The 17,119-nt window shown below is 50.9% G+C and overlaps 2 non-coding genes across 2 annotated transcripts; both read left to right on the top strand.

Annotated features, from left to right (window-relative positions):
- Positions 1-263: 263 nt before the first annotated feature.
- TRNAD-GUC (transfer RNA aspartic acid (anticodon GUC)) lies at positions 264-335 on the top strand. The gene has a single exon. It is a non-coding gene; the product is annotated as a tRNA-Asp (tRNA).
- Positions 336-6,957: 6,622 nt separating this feature from the next.
- TRNAD-GUC (transfer RNA aspartic acid (anticodon GUC)) lies at positions 6,958-7,029 on the top strand. Its single transcript has one exon. It is a non-coding gene; the product is annotated as a tRNA-Asp (tRNA).
- The last annotated feature ends 10,090 nt before the right edge of the window (positions 7,030-17,119 follow it).

The raw sequence follows: 17,119 nt of genomic DNA, 5'->3' as shown, positions 1-17,119 counted from the left end.
GACCGGGGTTCGATTCCGCGACGGGGAGCAGTGATTGTTTTATCTACTAGTTACTATAGGGTGGAAGTTGTGCGTGCACTGCTATACGATTCGGCAAATTAGCTCCGTTTTCTCCATCTCCTCCACAGTTAGCTAATATAATGGGGAAGCTCTAGCGCGAGCTGTCTTTGTTTTTTGTTTTTTCTCTCCCACTGAAACAGTCATGTCACGCTGGAGTTGTGATCTCGCTGACAACACCGTCGTGTCTGCCGTGCATACGCATATTCTCGTTAGTATAGTGGTCAGTATCCCCGCCTGTCACGCGGAAGACCGGGGTTCGATTCCCCGACGGGGAGCAGTGATTTTTTTTATCGATTAGTTACTATAGCGTGGAAGTTGAGTCTGCACTGCTATACAATTCGGCAAATTAGCTTCGTTTTCTCCATCTCCTCCAGAGTTAGCTAATATAATGGGAAGCTCTAGCGCGAGCTGTCTTCGTTTTTTGTTTTTTCTCTCCCACTGAAACAGTCATGTCACGCTGGAGTTGTGATCTCGCTGACAACACCGCCGTGTCTGCCGTGAATACGCACATCCTCGTTAGTATAGTGGTCAGAATCCGCGCCTGTCACGCGGGAGACCGGGGTTCGATTCCCCGACGGGGAGCAGTGATTTTTTTATCGATTAGTTACTATAGCGTGGAAGTTGAGTCTGCACTGCTATACAATTCGGCAAATTAGCTTCGTTTTCTCCATCTCCTCCAGAGTTAGCTAATATAATGGGAAGCTCTAGCGCGAGCTGTCTTCGTTTTTTGTTTTTTCTCTCCCACTGAAACAGTCATGTCACGCTGGAGTTGTGATCTCGCTGACAACACCGCCGTGTCTGCCGTGAATACGCACATCCTCGTTAGTATAGTGGTCAGAATCCGCGCCTGTCACGCGGGAGACCGGGGTTCGATTCCCCGACGGGGAGCAGTGATTTTTTTATCGATTAGTTACTATAGCGTGGAAGTTGAGTCTGCACTGCTATACAATTCGGCAAATTAGCTTCGTTTTCTCCATCTCCTCCAGAGTTAGCTAATATAATGGGGAAGCTCTAGCGCGAGCTGTCTTCGTTTTTTGTTTTTTCTCTCCCACTGAAACAGTCATGTCACGCTGGAGTTGTGATCTCGCTGACAACACCGCCGTGTCTGCCGTGAATACGCACATCCTCGTTAGTATAGTGGTCAGAATCCACGCCTGTCACGCGGGAGACCGGGGTTCGATTCCCCGACGGGGAGCAGTGATTTTTTTATCGATTAGTTACTATAGCGTGGAAGTTGAGTCTGCACTGCTATACAATTCGGCAAATTAGCTTCGTTTTCTCCATCTCCTCCAGAGTTAGCTAATATAATGGGAAGCTCTAGCGCGAGCTGTCTTCGTTTTTTGTTTTTTCTCTCCCACTGAAACAGTCATGTCACGCTGGAGTTGTGATCTCGCTGACAACACCGCCGTGTCTGCCGTGAATACGCACATCCTCGTTAGTATAGTGGTCAGTATCCCCGCCTGTCACGCGGGAGACCGGGGTTTGATTTCCCGACGGGGAGCAGTGATTTTTTTTATCTATTAGTTATCATAGGGTGGAAATTGAGCGTGCACTGCTATACGATTCGGCAAATTATCTTCGTTTTCTCCATCTCCTCCAGAGTTAGCTAATATAATGGGGAAGCTCTAGCGCGAGCTGTCTTCGTTTTTTGTTTTTTCTCTCCCACTGAAACAGTCATGTCACGCTAGAGTTGTGATCTCGCTGACAACACCGCTGTGTCTGCCGTGTATACGCACATCCTCATTCCACTTCCGGCTTTCGAGCGATACGGTCGCGGAATGTTCGGCTCCGACGGAGCGGTATCAGCGGCCCGACCGGGCCGCGGTAACAGGGTTTTTGCGCCTAGCGCCGACGATTATCAGGTGATTCTGCCCAATCTGCCTTCCGGACGCATCGCTGCGAATACCGTTTTCATGCATGGTGATCCGAGAGCCCGGCCTTACCGCGTCGAAGACTACAGGGACACTTTGGCCAAGCTTGGTGCGCTCGACGACGTTTTGGAGTTGGGGGCGTATCAAATGAACCACGTATGGGCTGTGACACTGACGAGTGCCGAGGCTGCTCGGAAGTTGCTCTCCGCCATCGATGTGAAGGTAAAGGATCGCCCATGTTTGCTCATTGACCCAAATAACCGCGAGGTTCGCTTGAAGCTTCACTGGTTGCTGCACGGCGTGACCGACGAAGACGTGCGTGTTGCCTTGACTCCCTATGGGAAAGTGTTCGAAGTGAAACGGGAGAAGTGGCGAGCACCGGGCATCAGAGAAAAGGGCTCAACGACGCGGTCTGTGGGACTAAAGCTGCACTCCGACGTCAAGGTGGATGACATTCCGCACCAGCTCAAGATTGCCGGAGAGCTGACTCTCGTTGTCGTTCCAGGCCGTGCACCGTTGTGCCTACGGTGCAGGAGTACCGGTCACATACGTCGCGACTGCCGAGTACCCCGCTGCAGTCGTTGTCGCCACTTCGGCCACGATGACGCCGACTGCGCGAAGACATATGCCAGTGTGACTGGACCAGCGCAGGAAAGTGATGCACTGGAGCACCTCATGGACGAAGCAGACTCGGAAGAAAAAGCAGGAGTTAACCCGAACTCTGTTGTGGAAGATGGGTCGTCATTCCGTCAAGAAGAGGGCGTGTGTGAAGCACCAGGTAAGCCCGACGCCGGGCTTCCATATGAAGGCGTAGGCGAAAGTAGTGAAAAGGTGGATGCAAGCAGCACCGGCGACACGTGTCTTGGCTCAGCAGACGAGACCCCCTCCGAGGCTGAACCGATGACTGGGATTGAAAACGACAGTGGCACTGTGACGGGGAAGCGTCGCCGTGACGAAGGGAAAAAAGACAAGGGCACCACTGCTGCCTCGCCGGACGAACCACCCGCCAAGACGACTCCCGCTCGGCGGCCTAGCATCCGGCCACGGCCAAACATTTCGTCGGAGCGCAAGACGGCGGAAACGCCGCCTTCGCCAACTTGACTGTACTGGGACAAGGCGTTCAGGAAGGAATTGCACTTGTAAGGTAAGCGCCATGCCCCTGGGTTTTTCGTAGCCTTACAATGGTGCAAATAGAAAATTCAATCCGTGTGGCCACTTTAAATGTGCGTGGCCTGGCCTCACGGAGAAAACAATGTCAACTTTATCGGCTAGTAAGCGACCTCGACCTTGACATACTGGCAGTCCAAGAGACTAAAGTCCATGGTGACGATGAAACTGGGGGCATGGTGCGCCAATTCCTGCCGCGGTATTCTGTTATAGTTAGCCATGCCATAGGGACTTCTTCCGGTTGCGTTTTGTTCGTCAGACAGAGTCTGGGTGCTAAAGTAGAAGCCTCAACGTCATGTCCGTCTGGTCGGCTCAATGTTTGCGATCTTTTGTTTTCGGGATTGGAATGGCGCGTGATATGCTTGTACGCACCGACTGTCACTGACGAAAGACGCATATTTTTCGAACAACTAAAGCAGTATACCAATTGTAATAGGCTCCTAATCATTATTGGCGATTTCAACTGCGTCTTTTCAGCCAAAGACAAAACTAGCGAACGACATTACAGGGATGCAAGTACGGCTGTCTTAAGCGATATAGTAAGAGAACATGGTTTGGAGGATGTGGCCGAATGTCTCGGTGGTGTCCGGACTATGCAGTATACCCACTTTCAGGCAGCCAGCCATGCCCGACTAGATAGGGCGTACGTGCACATGAGTATAGAATTGGTACCGCTTTGCAAGGCATACCGTGTTAACGCCGTTTCATTTAGTGACCACTGCTTGGTTAGCTTTGTAGTAGCTAGCACGAAAGAAACGAAAAGGGCCTTCGAGTGGCAACTATGGAAATTTAATTCGAATCTGCTGAGTGATGAAAAATTTATGGAGGAAGTAATGATGGAAGTTGAAAAAATGAAAGTTCGCAGTAAAAAGACGTTTAGAGAAAAATGGGAGAACTTCAAGCAGGTCGTTAAATTGAAGGCTTTGGAACGCTCGAGCGCTATAAGCAGAGAAAAGGGAGCAGAAGAAAAGCTCATGCGCAGAAACCTGGAAAAATTGCTCCTCGAAGAATGTAGAATGCCCGGCATGTTTCTTGAAGATATTCGCGCGTTGAAAAGTAAAATTGAGCGGTTCGATGTCGAAAGATACCGCGGTGCTATGGTTCGGGCAAGAGCCGAGCGACTGATAACGGCAGAAGCACCGTCAAAAAGGGCGTTGGGCTCAGAAAAGTGGCATGCGCGACGTAATCAGATAACAGAAATTGAACACGAGGGTGAAGTCAGCGATGTCGCAGATGTTATCGAGCGTGCTTTCTTTGAGCACTTCAATGGTTTATTCGCCGCCAGCTCAGTTGATGTCGATCACTTAAAAATATTTTTAACGCTGATGCCAAAGCTTGAAAATAATACAAAAGAAATATTGGAGGAACTCTTTTCGGAAGAGGAAGTTAACAGTGCTATTGAAAGTATGCATCCGAGGAAATCCCCTGGCCCTGATGGTCTGACTTCCGCCTTTTATAACTGTTTAAGGTTAGAAATAACACCAGTATTAGCGGACGTTTATAATGAGGCATTCGAGCTGAAAATATTACCCCCGTCCTTTTCATCATCTCACACTGTTCTTATACCAAAATCGGAAGACCCCGTTGCACTGCGCAAAGTAAATTCTTACCGCCCAATCTGCCTCACTAATGGAGATTACAAGATATTCATGAAAATCCTAGCTAAAAGGTTGCAAACAGTCATTACGGAGCTCGTGGGGCCGCATCAGACGTGCGGCATTAAAGGTCGAACTATCCTCACGAATATACACGCGGCCCGGAGCATCCTCGAATGTTGCGACGCTATTGGTGCGCGAGTCGCAATGCTGCAAATCGACCTCGAGAAGCCTTTTGACAGGGTGCCTCATGAAATTCTGCTGTGCATCCTAGATTATGTGAATTTAGGGAAAATAATCAAAGAGGGGGTTGTCATGGCGTACCGAGACTGCTCAACGCGGCTAATCGTTAACAAGGTGGTGGGGAAGCGCATCCCAGTCAAGCGTTCGGTCCGTCAGGGTTGTCCTCTCTCACCACTATTGTTTTGTTTGTACATAGAGTCCTTTTGTTTAAGTGTCATAGAGAATGACTGTGTCCGTGGGTTTAAGCTGCACGAGGTTGAAGTCCGACTGTTGGCTTATGCGGACGATATTGCCATTTTTTGCGCGGACTCTGACACCATAGCAGATGCTGTCAAATGCGTTACTAACTTCTGTGCTGCAAGTGGCAGCGCTGTAAACTGGGGAAAATGCCTTGGCTTTTGGCACGGTGACTGGGCAGAAACCCCAGACAGTTTTGCCAGCATAAGGTTTGTTACGACACCGGTGAAATACTTGGGTGCCCCCCTCGAATGCTACAAAGACAGCGACTCGTACTGGAGGAGCCAAGTGGATAACCTGCGGGAAAGAGTGAACAAGTGGAATGGCTGGAATTGGTCTATGTTTTCTAGAGCCACAATTTGCAACATATTCTTAGTGAGTAAAATTTGGTATATCTTACAAGTCTTACATTGTTCAAGGGTAAACATCCAAAAATTTCACCGTGTGTTCGCTGTCTTTGTGTGGGAATCGTCTTGGGAAAGATCGAATCGGACCAATTTATTTCTTCGAGTGCGAAATGGAGGACTCGGCTTGTCGCATTTGTTTTTAAGACAGGTAGTCAATCGATTTTGTTTCTTTAGAGACGTCGACAACCCATTCCTTCGCACTGTCTGTCAACTTCGCCTGGGGCAACACTTGCCTAACATGGTTGTATCAACCTGCAGCGTACCTGGTGGTGTTTATGGCTTTCTCGGCGAAGTTGTACTTTCTTGTAGGTTTCTGTCAGTGCGGTTTTCACTTGAATACTTGAGTCAAGTCCGACGAAGAAGGTTGTACAAGGACCTATGTGATGTGTTTTTACCAGTGCCTTTGTATCGGTCCCTTTACAGTGTATGCCATGGCCACACCGTACTAAAGCGCGTCAAGGCGATGAAAATATCGCCAGGTGCTAAGAATTTCTTTTTTAAATTACATACCGGTACGCTGACCGTCAAAACCTGGATGGCTGCAAAGGGGTTCTACGTTCCTTGGGGCACGCATTGCATAGTATGCAGAAAGGAGGAGACAATTGAGCATGTATTCATTGACTGCTGGGATGCAATCTTTCTTTGGGACGTGCTCCAGCGCACGATCAAAAAAGACTTCCCCATTGATGCATATGGCATCCGCTATTTGCAAATACAAAGTGACGACGGTACCCCATATGATATGATATTGCTTATGGCTCTTCATAGCATTTGGAAATCCAGAATGGCAGCCATGCTCTTTGATGTAGATGCACGAGCACCCACCCAGTACTTCAAAGAGTATATAAGAAATTTCGTGGATGAACAAAAGTTGCAGGAATTCCCCCCAGAATGGTTGCCACGCGTCGAATTACTATCGACGATAAAAACATTTTAACAGATGCGTGGCCACATCGTTTGAGCCACGGTTTTTACAATGTTTTGGATTGTGTTGTGTAATTATCAGTTAATATGTGTATTGTTTACGTGAGCCAAAAACAGGCAATAAAGAAAAAAAAAGTATACGCACATCCTCGTTAGTATAGTGGTCAGTATCCCCGCCTGTCACGCGGGAGACCGGGCTTCGATTCCCCGACGAAGAGCAGTGATTTTTTTATCTACTAGTTATCATAGGGTGGAAGTTGAGCGTGCACTGCTATACGATTCGGCAAATTAGCTTCGTTTTCTCCATCTCCTCCAGAGTTAGCTAATATAATGGGGAAGCTCTAGCGCGAGCTGTCTTCGTTTTTTGTTTTTTCTCTCCCACTGAAACAGTCATGTCACGCTAGAGTTGTGATCTCGCTGACAACAACGCCGTGTCTGCCGTGTATACGCACATCCTCGTTAGTATAGTGGTCAGTATCCCCGCCTGTCACGCGGGAGACCGGGGTTCGATTCCCCGACGGGGAGCAGTGATTTTTTTATCTATTAGTTATCATAGGGTGGAAGTTGAGCGTGCACTGCTGTGTACGATTCGGCAAATTAGCTTCGTTTTCTCCATCTCCTCCAGAGTTAGCTAATATAATAGGGAAGCTCTAGCACGAGCTGTCTTCGTTTTTTGTTTTTTCTCTCCCACTGAAACAGTCATGTCACGCTAGAGTTGTGATCTCGCTGACAACACCGCCGTGTCTGCCGTGTATACGCTCATCCTCGTTAGTATAGGAGGGGGGGCGCTGCGAGCGCTCGATGGTGACGGACGCACTCCACATCGCCTCCGTAGATTTTCTGCTATTTCTGCGGACATCCACCTTGGTACCCCTGAAACTTGGATTTATCGTCACCGCCAAGTTCTCCGCTTCGCCTAGACAACACCTTCGTCCAGGTGGGTCCAGTTTTGACAACTTGAGGGACGTCCTTCACTCCCGGCTACAACGCCGCCTCGCTAAGGGCTCTCAGCCCGGCGATGGCGGCCGCTAACGTGGTTACGGGCTATGATCCTACCTCAAGCCAAATGCTGTCCATGGAGATTTCATCCTCCGAAAACACTATGCCATCAGAAGATGAATACCTCGACGACATGGTGAAACTGTGGCAACGCAAGCAAGCGAAATCGAAGTCTGCGTCTCAACAACAACGAGACGCCACGGCGGGCCACCATTCCCCAGCCTTGCAAGGAACGCCGGCGCGCCATACCTCCGGCGGTGTGCCTACCTCTGCTCCGTCCTCGCAGCCAGCGAAGCAACGCAAGTGGCGTCCGCGTCAAACTCCTCGCCTCTCTCGCGACGACTACATCGTAGTGCTGAAACCTCGCGTTCCCTGCGAGCTACGCACATTTGTCCCGGCCGATCGCGCGGGCGACGCCATCCGCAGCTACCTCGGCGACCGGACTACCACGCAAATTCAAGTGTGGCCAATCTGGGAACAGAACATCTTGGTCTGTAGCACCACCATTTTGCCTATGGCACAGCGACTCCTCGGGGACTTCCAGCTGCAAGTGGGGGATCAGCAGCTGCCCGTTCGAGGTCACGCCAAGGCACCAGGGGATACATGCAAGGGCGTCATCAATGTAAACCCTGCTGAAAGCCCGGAAAAGATAAAGTCTGAACTGTATTGGCCTCAAGGTACTATCCTTGCGGTCCGCAAACTCGGAGATTCCGCGGCGGCGGTGGTGACTTTCGAGGGCACGAAGTTACCCCGCTTCCTCTTCTACCACTGCGTGGCGACGTATATCCGCGCCTATAAGAAAACGGTCCCTGTATGCACCAAGTGCGGTACCATCGGTCATCGACCACCTCAGTGCCCTCACGCCGCTCCAACCCAGTGTGCCAAATGTGGAACCCCCGCACCTGCAGGTCTCAATGCCCACGACTGCCACCCCAAGTGCCTCCTCTGCCACGGCGCCCATGAGACTGGGACCAGTGGCTGCACGGCAAAATACCGAAAATATCGGAAACGCAAGCAGCCCTCAACATCTCCTCGAGGGACCACCTCATGTTCGTCACAGCCAGACAGCAGCACAAACCTGCATCATTCGGCTCCACCACTCCACGCCGACTCTCAAGCATTCCCACCGCTCGAAGCACCAGCGGCGGTACCTCAGGTGAGCAGTTGGGCAGGGAAAGCTGCTTCTAAGCCTCTCTCACCCCCTTCTGTCGATCCTCCTTCTCCCGAACTTGCGGCCCTTCGCCAGCAAGTTGCGGCACTTCAAAAGCAAAATTCTCTTTTAACTAAACAACTCGAACTCTTAAATAAGCGACTTCAACCCCAACAACAGTGTACTGCAAGGCCATCCGGTATTGCCTCCTCTGTCCAGGCGGCTACGCCAGCTACGTCCAAGCTTAGTCCTCGCGCTAAGTCCACTCCCATTAAACCGCCGGTTCAAGCAGCCATGTGTACTCCAGCACTCGTAACCGGTGCTACATCTACTCCAGAAGCTCTTGAGGCTCCTGGGGCACCTCAGGTTCTCTTGCCCGCTAACCAAACTCTCCCTAGCGAAGAGCACACCCCGCGCGTAGAGGAACGCCTCACGCACGTCGAAGCTTCGATTAATCAGCTCCTCACGAGCTTCTCGGTCCAATGCATAGTAGTAGAGGTTACCCAGGCTATTCAAGCCTGGGCAATCACCCAGTTTCAACTCAAGGCATCGCGTTCCCGCTCCTGCTCGGTGAGCAGTGAGGGTACAGCTCCACGGCGTCGTCGTAAGGTGGCTACCACCACCCCGCCGTCGGACAATCCGGCCTCCGTGCCCCTCCCTGCCTCTGAGGATTCCGAGCGGAACATGGAGGACCAAATATAAAACCTAGGACAGTCACAATGGCTACCAATCGTACGTCCCGTTCAAACATTGCGTCTAAATTCGAGATCATACAGTGGAACCCTGGAGGCTTCGGGAACAGGCGAAAGCGTTCACATCTTTCCCTTTTCCTCAGCTCACTTGGCTCTCAGCCGGCCGTCTTGGCGCTCCAAGAATCTGGCCCTGCTCCATCCCTTTCTGGATACTGCTCCTATGTAGGCGGCACCACCACATGCCTCCTCGTGCATAAAGCTTACACGGCGATACAGATCGACCTCGATCTGGATCTTCCTTACGACTACTGCATAATATCAGTGCTGTCTCAGCGGAGGGGCCAACCATCAATACATATCTTAAACGTGTACTGTCCCCCTCGCCTTGCGAGGGCTTCGTTTGCGCATCTCTTCCATCGGGCACTGCGTATAGCGGCCCGACAACCACTGGTGATTGTCGGGGACTTTAATGCCCCCAGCCCTCACTGGGGCTACCACTACGAGAAGGCCCGGGGCAGAGAGCTCAAGGAGCTCATTTCCTCGCTGAGCCTGACGCTTCTTACCGATCCGGCACAACCCACACGTTCCGGCAACTCGGTCACGTGAGACACATGCCCCGACCTCTCCCTCACCCGTCACATCCGCGATGCTACATGGGAAAATTTAGGCGAAAACCTAGGCAGCGGTCACTTTTTACTCCGCATTTCGTTCACACCGCGGCAGAAAATGCGCCAACACTGGGGCCAAGCCCGTCTCACCGATTGGACTCAGTTCAGAATGCAACCATTCCCCGCCGGCCTCTCCTCGACCGAATATGCAGCGTGGGCATCATACGCTCTTCATATAAAACAAGCGAACACTCGCACCCTTGCAACCTCTAATTTGACTCCTGCAATCGATCCACACCTCCTACATCTTTGGCACGCTCGCCGCGGGCTCATAAGGCGCTGGAAACGCAACAAACTTAATCGGAAACTTCGCGCTCGCATTGAGGCGCTCACTGCAGAGGCGGCCGCATACTCCGCACAACTTTCCGATGCTAACTGGGCAGACACCTGTTCGAAGGCTGCAAACCATATGAGCTCTAAGAGTGCGTGGCGACTCTTTAGAAGCCTTCTCGATCCCTCCACCACCAGGGGAGAAACGCAACGCCAGCTCCACCGTGTTCTGCATGCATTTCAGGGCACTACGGATGAACTCGCGCGAGAACTTTGTGACCGCTACATCTGCCGCACAATTGATCCCGCAGGCCCAGCATATACGTATTCCGGCGCCCCTAACACCGACCTCGACGCCCCATACACGCTTTCTGATTTACGATTTGCACTCACGAAAATGCGACGGGGCACGGCCCCTGGACGCGACGGAATCACAGTATCACTCCTGGCAAATCTTCCCGACCAAGCACACCTCTCGCTACTCCAGCTTATAAATTCGATATGGGACGGTTCTCCGCTTCCAACGGAATGGACCACATCGGTCGTGACATTCATTCCTAAATCGGCAAAGTCCGTTAGTATTGAGGCACTGAGACCCATCTCACTTACGTCTTGCGCAGGCAAACTCATGGAAACCATGGTTCGCGAACGCCTTTCAGCCTACTTGGAGGCCAGGAGCACCTTTGCCGACACGATGTTTGGCTTTCGCCCGCATCTGTCGGCGCAGGACGTCCTGCTCCAGCTTCAACACGATATCATAGAGCCGACTACTATGCGCCATAACGATAAAGCCGTGCTCGCTCTCGATCTCCGCGGGGCGTTCGACAACGTCAAACACAGCACTATACTCACTAACCTGTCTACCACAAACTGCGGACAGAAGACTTTCAACTACATTCGCGCCTTTCTATCACATCGCACCGCCTTCATTCGCCTTAATTCTACCGAACACGGCCCGTACTTATTAGGCACGCGGGGTACACCTCAAGGGGCAGTCCTGTCTCCTCTGCTTTTTAACCTGGCGATGATGAACCTCCCCTCTCTTCTAAGCGAGGTCGAGGGAATACAACACGCACTATATGCGGACGATATCACAATCTGGACCAACACCGGCTCCTTAGCGCAAATCGAAGAACGCCTGCAAAAGGCTGCCCTTCTGGTGGACACCTACGCAGGTTCATGCGGCCTGGAGTGCTCTCCAGCTAAATCGGCTCTTCTTTCAGTCTCTCCGCTACCGCCGCCTCAAATATTTCTTCCGTCCGGGCCCGTCCCGTCAGTGCAAAATATTCGGGTTCTTGGCCTTCACCTCACATCGTCCTTTGATCCAAAGGGCACAATAGCAGGCCTCAGACGCACCAGCGAACAGGTGAGCCGCATGATACGGCGAGTTTCTACCAAGCGCGGCGGCCTCCGCGGGTCTCAGTCCCTCCGATTGGCCCACGCGTTTGTGACCAGTCGCGTCCTCTACGCCTTGCCTTACCTTCGCCTGCGTCGTCGACACGAGCACCAGCTGGACGTCCTTCTTCGTTCAGTATACAAACGCGCTCTGGACCTACCTATTGCAACTTCCAACAGCCGATTCACGGCTCTGGGGGTACACAACACCTTTGCAGAGATGCGCGAAGCTCATCGCGTTAACCAAATCAATCGACTGTCGCAGACGCCTTCAGGGCGCCGTCTTCTACACAGACTTGGCCTTAACCCGATATCTGACCAAGACCCTCTGCAGCCGGTACCAGAGCTCTGGCGTCAAAAGCTATGGGTGGAACCTCTACCCCGTAATATGAACCCTGACCTCCATCCTGGCCGTAGACTAGCACGCGCCGCGGCCCTTCATACGCGACACTCCGATCGTCCTGGTGTTTTCTACGTGGACGTCTCGGGTCCCTCCCCCTCGGGTCACTTCACGGCTGCCGTGATTACAGAGGGCAAACACGTAGATGGCCTCCCCTTTCGAGCAGACACAGTAACGCACGCTGAAGAGGTTGCCATAGCTTTGGCCGCCTCTCACCCTGCCTCACGCACCATCCTGACGGGCTCGCGCTCGGCCTGTTCTCAGTACCTTCAGGGTTCCATTGCTCCGCTGGCGGCTAGCCTACTACAGGCAGCCTCTTGGCGCTTTAACCCTCATCCCATTCGTATAGTGTGGACCCCAGGCCACTCGGGCCTGCCCGGCAACGAGGCGGCAAATGCCGCTGCCCGCGCTTCTCCTGTCCGGGCCGTTGCCCCTCCATGTCCCGAGACGGAATCTGGCAATACCAACCTGACGCGCTTTCGCGAAATTTTGGCTTATTACCGGGCTTCGCGCCGCCTCTACCCGGACCCCGCACGCGGTTTGGAGAAAGCGGACGAACGACTGCTACGCCGCCTGCAGACGAACACCTTTATCAGTCCGGCGGTCGCCAGGCACTTTTTGCCGGAAATCAATGGCACCTGCTCGACCTGTCATGTGCTCGCCGACACATATCACGTCGTAGCATCGTGCCCAGTTAATCCCGTCCCTTTCTCATCCCCTTTTCCTATCCCAACTAGAGAGGCTTGGGAGGAGCACCTGCTCGGCTGCTCTACCTTGGCTGCACGACGCTCCTTGGTGGAGCGCGCACGGGCAGCTTCCAGCTCCACTGGCGTCCCGGAATAGGGTCTTGCCACTCTAGCACGCCGATGGGCCACGTCGGCACTCTCTAGTAAACTTTTTCTGAAATAAATGTTTTTTACCACCTACCGTTAGTATAGTGGCCATTCTTTCGCCGGCACTCGCACGCGTCGGACGCAGGAATCATGGGCTCCCGCGGAGCGGCAAATGCGGTCCTTGGTGACCGCGGAAACAGGATTACAGACGAAAGTGACAAAGATTATGAGATCATCTTGCCGAATCTGCCAACAGGACGTATTGTTTTGAACACAGTGTTTTTGCACGGTGATATTCGAGTGAGGTCTTTCAAGGTCGAAGATTTCCGAGATGCCCTGGACAAGGAACGACTGCTTCCCGACGTAATTGCATTGGGCGCCTACCAGATCAACCATGTGTGGGCCGTCACCTTTAACAGCCAGGAGGCGACGAAGAGGTTGACTGAACTGAAAGAACTCCAGGTCAAGGGACGCCGCTGCCTCGTTATCGACCCTCAGGAGCAGAAGGTGAGGCTGCGGCTTCACTGGCTGTTACACGGCATTTCGAACGAAGATGTCCGCACGGCGTTGGCAGCGTTCGGGAAAGTTACAGAAGTGACCCGGGAACGCTGGCGTGTGGAAGGAGTAAATGAGAAGAATTCGACGACCCGCACTGTTTTCATTAAGCTGAAAAGCGGTATGAAAGTCGAGGACCTACCTCATCAAATACGAGTCGCCGGTGAATTAGCCTTAGTGGTAGCCCCAGGTCGGCCTATGCAATGCCTGTTTGCAGCGGAACAGGACATGTGCGTCGCGAGTGTAAGGTGCCTCGGTGCTCGCGCTGCCGGCGTTTCGGGCATGGAGACGCGGAATGCGTGCGTTCGTACGCTGCAGTGACCGCATCAGCGGAGGCCGAAGATGCGTCAGAGCACATTATGGACGTGACAGAAGCAGAGGACGCGGCTGAAGGTTGCGGAGATCAAGTCGCAGAAAATTTGAACTCCGCATCTGCAACATCAGTAGACGAATCTACACCGGCACCTGTGGACACTCGACCAGGTTCTGCAGCTGTATCGACCGAGACAGCTGACAATGCAGTGACAGACACAGGCTGTGAAGTAGCCGGAGCGTCTGCCCATGCGTCGGAGCAAGGCCAAGTTGTCGATGGTGCCTCCTGTGGCGTTGGTTTCGACATGAAGATAGACGGAAACACGTACAACGCCAGCCGCGTCTCTTGGCCCAGCGGTGCCGTTTGAGCCATTAAAATACCATTGGAAGAACCTGTGAAGACGGGAGACAAGAACAATGCAAGTAGCGTGGAAGAACCACCGGCAAAGACGCCGACTGGCAGACGCACCAGCATGAGAGCAATAAGAGCTGGTGGCACCACGGACAAAAAAGCTGTGAACAATTCAATTCTACTGTGCAGTGAAACCGGTCGGTCGAACGGTCCTGGAGGCGTCTAGCGTAGCGCTAGACGTGCAAGGTAAGCGCCATGCTCCGGGCCTAACTCCTCCACATGGTTGTAATGGCGCGTCAAGTATCATTTAGCTTCGCCACGCTGAATGTTAGAGGCTTGGCTTCAAAGAAGAAGCAAAGCCAAGTCTACCGGTTGTTATTGGAAGAAAATCTGGCTGTGCTTGCAGTGCAGGAGACGAAAATTGAAGGCGAGGAGGAGACTGGGAGCATGGTGCTTAAGTTTATACATCACGGTATTTTGCCACTGTGAGCCAGGCCATAGGCACATCAGGGGGATGTGTTCTTTTTGTTAGAAAACTGCCAGGATTAGTCATAGAAAATGTCTTTTCTTGCTCTTCAGGCCGAGTAGTATGGTGTGATATTGTTTATTGTGACACTGAATGGCGCATTATATGTGTTTATGCTCCAACTATTGGCCAGGAAAGATCGGGTTTTTTTTCCAATTTACGACAACATATGTGTACCGGTAGGAAACTCTTATTCATGGGTGATTTCAACTGTGTCTTGAATGAAAGTGATAGATCAAGCAGGCGCAGCGTTAAAGATATAGAAGCAGTGATGTCCTGGCACAGGTGATTATTGAACACGAATTAGTAGATGTAGCGGAGTGTTTGCATAGCTTCCGAGATGTGAAGTATACCCACTTTCAAGGCACAAGCAATGCCCGATTGGATCGACTTTACCTTACTGAAGATGCGATATCCCAGTGTAGCAGTTATAATGTTGTCCCTGTTTCCTTTTCCGATCACTGTCTTGTAAAATGCAATATTGGGTCAAAAAAAGAAAGGAACGCCTTTTCTTGGGAACAGTGGAAAATGAACTCTAACCTCTTAAGGGATGAGTAGTTTAGCGCATCAGTTATTAAAGAAATAACTAATGTTAACATAGAGTGTATGGACAAAATAGGAGATGAATGGGAGCTATTCAAGCAGCGAATCAAAATAAAAGCAATAGAGAGATCTAGCGTTTTATCTTTTGAATCTAAGAAGAATGAGAAAGAGCTTAGACGAACACTTGAGAGACTAACAGCTCTTGAATGTGAAAAACCTGGAGTATATGGTGACGATTTGCGGAGTATCAAACATAGGATAGAGGTATATGAGGAGGAACGCTATCGCGGAGCGCTAGTGCGAGCCAGAGCAACATCAATGACTGTAGATGATCGCCCGACGAAGCGAGCGCTTGGATTAGAGAAAAGTCATGCCAGACGAAATCACATAGATGCCATTGAAGTCGACGGTATCGAAGTTTCAGACAATGAGAGCATAGGACGAGCGTTTGGCAAACACTACGAAGGACTCTTCGCTGCCACGCCTATTGATTCAGAGGAATTTAAGCAGTAGTTCCTTAGCAGAATGGCGAAGTTGTCAGATAACACCAAATCAGCTTTAGAGCTATCTATAACGCCAACGGAAGTAGAAAGGGCCATAGATAAAATGAATCCTGGTAAATCTCCAGGGCCGGACGGGCTTAGTGCTTCGTTTTATAAGGAGTTCTAAAATGAATTATCCCAAGTACTTGCAGATGTCTTCAATCAAGCTTATAAACTTAATGTCCTCCCTAGGTCCTTTAGTGAAGCACATACAGTTTTGATACCTAAGACAGAACACTCTGAGAAGCTAAAATTAGTTTCTTCGTATAGACTGATATCACTAACTAATTGTGATTACAAAATTTTAATGAAAGTACTAGCACGGCGACTTCAAGGGGTAATCAAAGAATTAGTAGGGCCTCACCAAACATGCGGGATTATGGGACGCTCCATTGTGACTAATATACACAAGATGCGCTGCGTGCTCGAGTGTAGCGATGCCAATCAAGTAGGGGTAGCCATTCTACAGATTGATCTCGAGAAAGCTTTTGATTGTGTTTCCCACAACCTTCTGCTTGCCATTCTTGACCATGTCAACGTTGGTTTTGTAATCTGAGATGGAGTATCTATGGCATACCGGAACTGCACAACCCGACTGGTAATCAATAAGACGCTAGGAGATACAATTAACATAAAGCGTTCTGTCCGTCAGGGCTGTCCGCTGAGCCCCCTACTTTTCAGTTTACATATAGAATCGTTGTGCTTAGCAATAGCTCAAAACAGTTGCATTCGTGGCTTTAGATTACAAGAATCCAAAGTTAAAATTTTGGCATATGCCGACGATGTGGCTGTTTGTTGTATCGATCAAGATAGTGTTACCACTACCATCAGTGTGGTTAAAAGGTTCGGCAAGGCAACTGGCAGTCTAGTAAACTGGGGAAAGTGTCTGGGTTTCTGGCATGGAGAGTGGTCATCAAAACCAGACTATTTTGCCAATGTTAAATGGGTGACCACACCTGTCAAGTACTTAGGGGTGCCACTGGAATTTTATAAAGATACTGAGAACTACTGGCAAGAACAAGCGAAAGAAATCCGGACGAAAGCTAATAGATGCAATGGTAATCATCTGTCAGTGTTTGCTAGGGCGACTGTCTGTAATCTTTTCTTTGCCTCAAAACTTTGGTATGTGATGCAAGTATTGCAATGTTCAAGGGCAAACATACAGAAGTTCCATCGTATCTTCGCAGTGTTCGTGTGGGCTTCGAACTGGGAGAGATGCAGTCGAACTAATCTGTTTCGAAAAGTGAAACACGGAGGGCTTGGTTTAACACATCTTTTCATACGCCAAGTCGTAAATAGGTTTTTTTTTCCGCTACACAAGGGACCCTTTCTTACGTACAGTGTGCCAAATGAGACTGATGCGGGCTTTACCTGGATA

The sequence above is a fragment of the Rhipicephalus microplus genome, chromosome 9, assembly GCF_043290135.1.
Source record: "Rhipicephalus microplus isolate Deutch F79 chromosome 9, USDA_Rmic, whole genome shotgun sequence".
Taxonomy (NCBI): Eukaryota; Metazoa; Arthropoda; class Arachnida; order Ixodida; family Ixodidae; genus Rhipicephalus; species Rhipicephalus microplus.
The sequence above is the reverse complement of the archived record's forward strand: the minus strand, read 5'-3'. Positions and strand labels throughout refer to the sequence as shown.